The sequence below is a fragment of the Antedon bifida genome, chromosome 10, assembly GCF_963402885.1.
Source record: "Antedon bifida chromosome 10, ecAntBifi1.1, whole genome shotgun sequence".
Taxonomy (NCBI): domain Eukaryota; kingdom Metazoa; phylum Echinodermata; class Crinoidea; order Comatulida; family Antedonidae; genus Antedon; species Antedon bifida.
The window spans coordinates 8132040-8142900 of NC_136235.1; the positions used below are offsets into that span (position 1 = coordinate 8132040).

General features: G+C 33.4%; 1 long non-coding RNA gene across 1 annotated transcript; it reads right to left on the reverse strand.

Moving 5' to 3' along the window:
* Positions 1 to 624: 624 nt before the first annotated feature.
* Positions 625 to 987, reverse strand: LOC144854453 (uncharacterized). The gene is made up of 2 exons (XR_013614605.1): positions 853 to 987; positions 625 to 756 (listed from the first exon to the last, which is right to left on the reverse strand). It is a non-coding gene; the product is annotated as an uncharacterized LOC144854453 (long non-coding RNA).
* Between the last annotated feature and the right edge of the window lie 9874 nt (positions 988 to 10861).

Sequence of the window (10861 nt, forward strand, 5' to 3'; positions counted from 1 at the left end):
AACAGTGTCATAAATCCTTGAGCTTCAGTACCTAACGACGCTATCAGGATAGCTTTTCGGCGGCCCGCCGACGCTCCCTCCAAGTCAGCAGCCCCCTCCAAGTCAGCAGCCAAGTAATTTTGAAATATTGCAGCCGACAAGTAGTTTTGAAATATTATTTTCCATGTTTTCCACTGAACAACGGGCGTGCCTGGAGATTCCAGAAATGGGTGTGGTTTACTACTCACTATATTATAGTTCATCCTCGTCGCCAATTGTAGTATCCACACAATGCAATAAGAACAAGAAACACAGTAGTATGAATCAACACTTTATTGTCTACTTTCTCTTTCTACCTCGTGTTCCAACAACCTGCCCTCAACGCCCACTCTAGTTCCCGTTACCACACATGCGTATACCATAAACAGTCGCATCACTAAGACACATCTTCTTTTCTGCATTTGATACATTTGACAGCGTTCTTACTTCCTCTTCCCATTCATCGAAGAATGAAAGAAATTCCCCCTTTGAGCCACTAAATAAATAGAGTTTGTATAGGCAAAACAGGTTACATTATACCACATAATCATGCTGTAGGTTGATCAATTTGATTCAATATCCCTTAAAAATTGGCTTAACACTTTTGGTAGGGTTCCATGGCTAAGAAACATTCAAGCAGTCAAAAAACCGGTCAAGGAAGCATACAAATGTTTGCGTTGATTGTGTGTCAGTTCTGCCCTGTGCTTCGAAAGCATTAGCTGCCAATGTACTCAAAACCTGTTAAAATTACAATAAAATAAGGATATGTTGACATAAAGATTTCCAACCAGAACCGCATTTTTCCAGATTGACAGTTGTAGAATGTTACTGTACCTGTACTGCCATGTGCACTTTCATTCGATGAGAAGAAGACAGGTGTAGATGCTCATAAGTAATTTTGTTCAACCGCCTTAGTCCAATACTCTTCCGCTTGTCTAATCCTGTGTCCCATTCATACATTCATATTAGTAGCTGCATCCATGTAATATCCTGTTTGTTAAACTGAGAGGTAAAATTGTAATGTATTAATCAATTGTTCATTTGAGTTCTATCTATATTTTGGTTCTGTCTGGTCCTGATTGTCAAATAATAATTTAATAATAACAGGTTGTTATTAATTTTGGGAGTAAAAACACTGCCGTTTTCATCAGATGTAGTGCATCACTGATAAAAAACAGTGCTTGAATGCAAAGTGAAGAACTTTCTATTTGGAGCGGCTCCATCACATACGACATCCCAATGCTTCCAATACATTAACTGCTTCATTTATGATGGGATACAAGGACCTACTGTACTACCAATACCTTCTGTTGGGTAATAGGATATTGGTGTAAGCAATGAGCCACAAATGCTTCTCGCCATTAACACCAAAACATGTGTGGCTAGACTAGCATCATTGTTGCCATTGCAACGTGCCTCAATGTCATTTGATATGTCCCCAACATCTGTGTAGCCAACTAGCTGTCCACTTCCAACATTGAACACTAGACCGGACTTCACCTTCATCTCATCAAATAATAGTGAAACATCACGTTCATAATCAGATTTGCTCAATCCACAAGTCACTGAATACTCTATTTAAAAATTCGTCACTGATCCAAGCGATTGGTGTTGCGAAGTGGGTGTATTTTTTAAATGTTTTTAAATGTGGTAATTTAAAAAAACCACTGTCTCTTAGCAACTCATAACCAAATGTGGATTTTGAACTTAATGCAATACACCAACGCATTTGTTTTTTTAGATTTTATATTCATTATGCTACCCCAACCCTAGCCTAAAAACCTATTAAATATGCTAGGCCTATAGTCCAGTCCCTAAGGGGACAAAAATGGGTGGGATGTTACCAGACTGGATACAAATTATTCAATATAGCAGTTTGGTAGAGTACAGTGTGGAGATGCTAAAACAAAGTTACTGGAAATCTGATTTGACCTCTGTGACCTCTGACCTCAATTTTTATATTTTTCTATTATATAAATCCATCCAAATCCATTCAGTAAACCTATAAGTTGCGCCGAACCTGTTAAGTGACGTACAGTCATTGCAAGTGTTAAGTGTTTGGGCATCAATTTCCGGCCTTTTGATTGAAGGTAAACACTGTCTTGGGAAATTGCTAGAATCTTCAGATGCGTCTCTAGAGGTACAACTACTCGGTTGTCTAAGGAAAACTCTTCTGATGCACCTACTGTCCAGGCAATAAAATTGTACAAGCTAGGAGGGATTACATTTTCAGCTGCTTTGATTGTTAGGTGTTCTGAAAATGGAGGCCATGGTATGCTAGTTTTGATGTCATTGATTTTATTTCGCAAATTAAGAGCAAGTCATGTAACTGTCATTACATTCTTTCATGGTGTAAGGTGTATTATGTCTGTAATGATCTTCAACGTTGGGCACATCTGTGTCTGTTCCTATATCAGTTATATTGTACATTTCTTCATGAAGCAATTGTTTATCCTCAACTAGAACTGATTGTGATATGTCATTTACATACACCAAGTGTCCTTGACTGCGCATTTGGGGTTGCAGAATGCATAGCTGAGGAAATTTTTTGGTTAGATGCGCCTTTAAGTTTCCAGTCTTGTAGGTGCTTGCATCTATATTATAGGTAGTCTTTATCTGTTTGATAAACATCTGATTGAGTTTTGTCAGCCTGTAAATTTCCTTTTTGTCAATAATATTTGTTTTTACTGTGCTACAAAATACATCATATGCTTCAGAATATTTTGTGTCCAGAGAAGTACTTGCTTCATTGGGCTTACCCAAATACCGAGTAAAGCTTGACCGCACTTATTAACAATTGCAAAAACATGGAAATTCTCATCAACTACCAAACCCAAAATTTGCTGCATACTTCATTGGACTTCACTCCAGTTGATTTTTAACTCTGGGCTGCCATTATCTTTAAACTCGGCAAGCTGAATGTTTAATAAAACCTTTTTGTTCCGCTTGGCTTTATCCCACCACCTCCTTAAAGATCGAACACAAATCTCACATATGAATTCGGGAAAAAATTTTAAAAAAAGTCAAAAGGAAAATAAGTCAAAAAGAAAATAAACTAAATTACTGTACTGATGTATGCATATTAATATTATATAAAACTGCATGAATAAGTTACTGTATGCCTAGGCATACATTAATCATTATATTAGACCTGTGGGGATGGGTCATAGTATGGAGGACATATTCATTAAATTCATTTGAAGAATGACTGACGACAGGGAAAAAACCTATTTGGTGCCTTAACTTCATGAAAATGTATTTGGTGATGACATCGTTTTTTAATTATCGCGCAAGGATAACACATAGCATTCTTACTCTAGTAGCTAGATCAACTTTCGTATGCACTCTCTCGCTCTCTTTTTATAGATTATTAGTTGCTAAATATATGCAAAACGATGGGTCATAGCTCAAATTGACATTTCCAATTGAATTCTGACAAAATATTTTGTTAGAACAAATATAAATGTGTGTATTCTGAACAATTTGACACCAAACTTTTTAGGACAAATAGTTACCGAGATATCGACATATTCAAACATTAGAGGTCAAGGGTCAAAAAAGCTTAATTTATGGTAATTTTTTGAAAAAAGTTTCTATTAGACCAAATATTAGATTTATTTTCTTAACATTTTGAGCCCATTCTCAAATCTCTGAGATTGCGCGTTATTGAGGTATTAGGCAATCAAGGTCAAAGGTCAAACTGAAAAATAAAGCCTTTGCGGCCATTTTTGTACAATTTTTTTCATTGTAGCAAATATAAATATATATCTTCCAGGCATTTTGACAAAAAATTAATGTAAAATATCCATGCGTTTTTAGTTATATAATAGAAAAATATAAAAATTGAGGTCAGAGGTCACAGAGGTCAAATCAGATTTCCAGTAACTTTGTTTTAGCATCTCCACACTGCACTATACCAAACTGCTATATTGAATAATTTGTATCCAGTCTGGTAACATCCCACCCCTTTTTCTCCCCTTAGGGACTGGACTATATGCCTAGCATATTTAATAGGTTTTTAGGCTAGGGTCGGGGTAGCATAATGAATATAAAATCTAAGCTATAGGCCCTATAGGCCTAGAATTTATTATTATTCTCTCTATACAGGCCTAGTTTCACTACTAAAAGAGATCATATGCTCAGGCAGTTAGTAGGTACCTAACATGAAAATTCAAACTTATTGAAACAGATCGAGTCATACATCAAAAAATGAAGGAAAAAAATAGAAATTTAATAACACAAAAATAATTAAAATTTGTGGTAATTTTTTATAATTTTTTTAATGCTTTTTTTTCATAAAAAATCAGTATAGGCATTTCAATGCATAAGAAAAAAAAGTGTGGCAATGAAGTGCAATATTCTTAAAAATTGTTTTAAAATTATTATTTAAATTTATTATTTTTCCAAACATGAATCTACCTCTTCTCAACAACAAAAATTATTACAAATTGTCTTTCAGTCCAATTGATATTCACAAACTATACTTGCACACCCAAATCCAAACATATTAAGTAGATGGAAGAGAAGTTGTATCAGGTGTAGCAGGTTCTGTAGGCTGTAATTTTACGTACTTTTTAAAGTAGTCTGCACAAAAGCCTTTCAATTTGTTATAATCTTTCTTGTTCCTTATTGAATGGATCATCCTGTACTTCTTTATTAGATTCCTAACTGAAGTTTTAGGAATATCTTAATGCCATATCTGGCTTCAAAGACGTCAGATACACCATTCTGCATTTTTCTTCCAAGGTCATAGAAGGTGTATATAATGTGACCATTCTTAAGTAAACTTCACTATTTGAGATATCAATATACTCATTTCTTATAAATTGTAGTGGAGTCAACGCACCAGGTTCCTCCATCCTGGGTTCAACAAATTGAAATGTATAGCCTATATTGAAAAATAAATTAATAATACAGTATATAATTTTTTATTTCTATGTTAGTTTATATAAATTAATATTTATTTATTAATAATATATTTATGAATAAAATATTAAAATGTTATATCATAAATAAATATTTTAATGTATTGGTTGTAAAAATAAATAGTATTTATTAACCTACCAAATTTCAATTAAAATACTTTCACCAAAAATAGTATATTATACGATTAAACAAAAATACAAATGATATTCAGTACCTGAAAGAAAAAAACAAAAATAGTTGCAAATTTCATTATACAGTACAAAATCATAATCTACACGCACTCTGATTTTCATTTTTTTTTTTTTGTCTTGTGTGGGTTCGTCCCACTTTTATTATAGTTCTCTGACAGTTATAAATATAATATTATATATATATGCACATTTATATATTTCTCTTATTTATAAGGTATATTGCTAAAAAAAATACATCTCTTTTAAACAGTATATACATAGGCTAAGATTATTTTGATGTTAAAAAGAAACCACGTTTACATTGATATACATTTTTAAAAATACAATTAGTTAAAATATGTCGATGGCAATAAAATGACGATAAAAATTGATTTAAAAAAAACGTACTTATGAAAAAGTGATTATTATTGTTTTATTCTGTTCGTGTCCGTGTCTGGGTAGAGAGGCTATAAACTCAGGGGAAGAATATAAAGTATCTTCCCTTTTCACCAAGACAAAAATGGATGAGATGAAAAACGAAGAATGTAAAAGCTTGAAAAAAGGGTGTTTAGAATGGATAGGATGGAATGATATATATAATGAGAACCGTAAGGTTAGAGTCCATACAAAGTGCAAGTCCAAGGTAATATTTTGGCTCTGTGTGTATGTGAGACGCTTCATACCCGGATGACATATCTGAAACGTATTATATTTACTAGGCCTATATACAATGTATTTAAGAGATACAAATAGAATTTTTTTATTTCATTAATTTAAGGAGATTTTCCTTTATATCTCCCCATTTACATTGAGCTTTAAAGCTCAGGTACAGGCATGAATTTTAAATATAATATCTGGTTAATTGTACATAAATCAAATATTTGTAACAGAAATCAAGACGAAAAAACATGAATTTCCCTTAATATGGTCAAATACAAAATTTTGCAAAATTCTGCCATAAAAACCAGGAAGACTTTTTTCAGTAGTTAGGTAGTTTAACCTAATGTAATAACATGTCTTGTGACTCCCTAGAAGGTAAAAAAAGATGGTGGATATACGGTGGATAATTTTTGCTATAGCATGAAAATAAAAATCTGAAGTTGAATAAAAATATCAGAAATGTAAAATTCAAGTTATATTACCTATATTTAGTTATCTGATAACATTTGTTACCACACCGTTTATTTTTCATAGCTTTTTAAAATGCCTCTCTATTTACAAAATTTGTGTACAAAAGAATAGAGATTTTACTGTGTAATTTGAACTATCCCCCCACTGATAAGAAAGTGCTTATTTTCAACAAGCTCCTGTAACACAAATAAAATCCAAAAAATTATGAAACATAGGGGAAACTATAGATCGATAATTATTGGAATGTATGATAAATAGAAATTTTTTGCCCGCACCTGGCCTTTAAAGTAGTAGCACTTATACTCATTCTCAATTAAATGCTTTACTTCAGTAATAAAAAGATTCCAGATCTTTTTTTCATAGTTGTTTCCTTTTTTTTTCAGGTTTTGTTAATATATGCAACTTATATATAGAGAATACAAATAATGAAATCAATTCATTTACAATTATGTTATTTGATCCAGTAATAATTGTAGACCAAGTTATTGGGTCTTCGTTTGAAAAGCTCTTAGCTATGACATTTTTAAATTTAAGCCATATCCATTGAATTACACTGCATTTATATAACATGTGTTTTTCAGTTTCAACCTTGTTTATACATTTATCACATAAATCATTACCTGCTAAGTTCCAAATTTTCAATCGTTTTTTACATGGTAGTATTCTATGCAGAAGTTTAAAATTAAATTGAGCAACTTTGGGTATATGTTTTAGTCTATAAACTTTATAGTACCAAACATTACTCCAATCAATGTCTACTTTACCTAGTTCTATTTCCCATTTCATTTGTGAATTTGGTATATTTGAACATCTATTAATAAAATGATTATAGAAGACAGTTCCTTTATTTTTCATATAAAGTCGTAGACTAGGAATACTATACTATATATATATCTGATTTTCATTGTAAACTGACAACCTAGCGTACTAATATTCATACAGGTTATTGTTATTAATGAAAAATATTTATTTACAATCTTTTTAAATCGCTGTATTCTAACAACTTTAGTACCAAAACATAATTGAATGTTATAAATCAAACATTGTTTTATTTTATTTCCTACTTTTTAAAACATATTTAGAGTGATTAGAGTGAAATATATTATGTTATACAAAGGAGTCGACATAGACCGTCAAAGGCCTATTCTTTAACCAGGGAGATACATCCCTGCGTTAACACTACATCCTATGCTATGCTAGGTAAACATGTGGAAAAAATACAAAATTTCAACATCTAAAAATTCCATTGTAACATCTATCAATATACACAAAACTTATGTTAAAATAATCGTAATAGCATGTAGTATATGGACTGAAACATGAAAATAATGGACTAACTCACTTTTTATGAAAAAAAGACGTGTTTTGATGAGGTATATTTTCGAATCGTTGTAACTCATGAAATAAACATCAGAAAAGAAAAGAAAAAATTTCCCAGCAGTAGAACAACTTCATCATTAGCCAACCAGAAGTAATTTTAAAGATTTTTTTAAAAAAGGACCTTCAGCGCGACATCAAAAAGGGGCGTGTCACCATAAGTTGCAGGTACCTACAGTTAGGCCTACTACACAGTACACAGACTTATTTTATTATCATTAGGACCAGGCAATTAAATTTGTGATTTGTTTTAAAATTTCCAATGGCGTCATGATAAATAAAAACAATAAAATCATTGTATTGTCACGATATTATTGCTCTTACCAATCATGACGTCATTTGATTGGACGTGTGAAAATATCATTTTCATCAAAGGAAGCATAGATGGTTATTCTATAGTTCTAGAATGAAAAGTTTTTATATTTGTTTTTGTTTTAATGTATGAAAAATGCACATTTGTCTATTTATTGTCGATGATCGTTATCGTCCTAGTGTAAATGGGCCTTAAACCATGCCTTCTTAATCTATCATCACTAATGATTTTACGTCCAGGTCTACTTTTGTTATCATACACATGAATGGCATTTCACAAATGTTGCCATTAATCTCTCCAAGTACTTCCTTCTGACATGTAAGGGCAATGTCCTTGTCCGTCAGTAGAACATATCCTGACCTGCACAAACAAAAATAAATTCAAAATTAGAATTTGAGTTAATGATAACCAGGAATATATCTATTTTCTTATATTGACAGACTTAACATTTGACTTTAAAAAATACAAATAAACAATAACTATGTGTCGTATAAGAATGAAGCACTGAATATATTAATATTGTCACCAAAAAATTAAAAAATTTCATTAAAACCATACATTACTGCATACAGGAGAAATTATAAGACGAACATTGAAGTTTAAGTAATTTACGAACAGATATTGTTTTATTAAATTATTATTATTATTATATGAGAGTACTTTTGGCTTCTTAAATTAATCTAACATGGACGGACAAAGTTTATTATGAACAAATTGAAACATAAGGTGCAACTTGAACTTTGTGAATATCACAAAATTTTAATATATTGTAACATATTCGTTGTAGGTTGTTCGTCTGTTGGTGAGGCCGTCAGAGTCGCTATACGGAACGGGAAAATTAAAACTACATACACACATAAATTGGAGTCTTTCATTTATTTCTTCGAGCTTGTCAGGCAACCTTCACTATAAATCAAGTAACAAATAAGTAGAGTAAACGGTCCTACGGCGTGCCTCGCAGCCGCTTCTACCACCGGGTATCGGTAATTAATAAGGCCTGCCCCCTACTGGGCGTCTCGGAACACTGTCAAGCTCCACTATAATCCACAATTATAGAATTACTACAGGTCCTACCTTCCACCGTACCGATATCCCAACTATATTTCTACTGACTTTGAAAACATGTCTACCTTATTTGAAACCCGAGCTAAGACTAACTACATTGGGCGAATCATGGACGAATCATGGCCATCCAATGGCCGTTCCCCATATATTTTTACCAGCTAATTGGCTCCCATACAGGAGTAGGCCTGGTCGATTATCGACTGGGGTGGCACCACACCTAATTCATTACACTGCCCCCCTCTCAAACGTATCAGTCCCTAGATACTCAAATTTCCATAAAAAAACTTCATATAAATATCTATATATTTTTTTTAAAACAAAATCAGATCATTCATACATCGTATCATTTTAGAGTCATTATTTATCATAGAGTTCAATCAGTAATAGTCATTCATTGTGTAATCCCGAGAGTTCAATCAGCAAACATAATCATGAGCATCAATCTCATAAATAATCAGAGTTAAATTACTGCCTCATAACTGTAAGTGATCATCATTCTTCAAGGGTGTATACTCGGGTCGTGATTACTTCTCTCCACTTCTCTCCCTTCCTATACTGGATCTCTTGAACAGTCTCGCGGACACTCAGCACCTTCCCTACCCTAGTGTGCGGGCGGTCCTCATAGGCTCCTCCACTGCCTCAGGCTCCTCCACTGCCTCGGCCTCACTTCCACTACCCTCCTCACGACAACACGCCGCATCATCCACCCCCAACAACCTTAACAGATTCCGGGCTTCCCGGACGGGACCGGAATTGGCGCCTCCTCTGCTTTCGCCTCGGGTCTAAAGAGAGAATCAGATCCGGGTGTTGTGATGAGGGCACCTCCGGTTCCTTCATCGGTTCACTGCTCGTGTCGCCCTTTCGGACAGCTCGCTCCGGCGTCCTCCGCGGGCGGTGGAACCTATCAAAGTGTCAGCGACGTGCGTCAGTGGAAGGAAACTTTGCAGTGCAATGTCGGCATCGAAACTCAATTAACAAATTCAATACTACATAATATACCAGATCGTCTCGTTACCTCCCTCCTAAACATACAACTGATCGAAAACCAATACTAATAACGGTATCACAATGAAAAAAATTAACATACACATTACATACAGACAAACAATATATGCACATTTACAATTTTACTTCTCAATTAAAACTTTTACCATTGCTCAATTACCTGTTCCACCACACCAGACACTGTCAACTTCCTCTTCTCGGGAGAAGCTAGTGCCGCTTCAAGTGTTTCTTCCTCTGGATGAAGAAATTCTTCAATTTTTTCATCGGAAACGACAAACAACGATGTCTTGAACACCTATGTAAAACCAAAAGTTCAATTATTACTATTATTACTGATATACTGTACTAACATTAACTAATGCCATATATCCACCCATTAATTAACAAATGATTTTTACAAATGCCAAAAATATATAAGATAACCAACCCCAGCTATTGCCCTAACTCAACAAACTGAAACCACAACCCTCCACAACCTCCAAACAAATACAGACCTGATGCATGTTTGCTAATGCTAAACAACATAAATGTACACCTACAGATATGGTCTGTATACAAGTTCATACAATGCAATATAGGTAACATTACTGAACCAACACACAATATAATTGACTTTGTTATGTACAAGCGAAGTGCGTGTTGTTTAACTTTATCAACAACCATACAAGAACAATAATTAAGCATATGGCACTTTCTTAGCTTTGTTAATGTTTTGTTGTAACAGAAACGAAACACACAAACGGAAATTAAATACATTGTTCCGTGACAATGAAATTCTAAAACTAAAATGATTATTCAGTTAGCCTAATGTACTAATAAAATAACAAAAAACGTAATATTCAAAACAAATTATTAC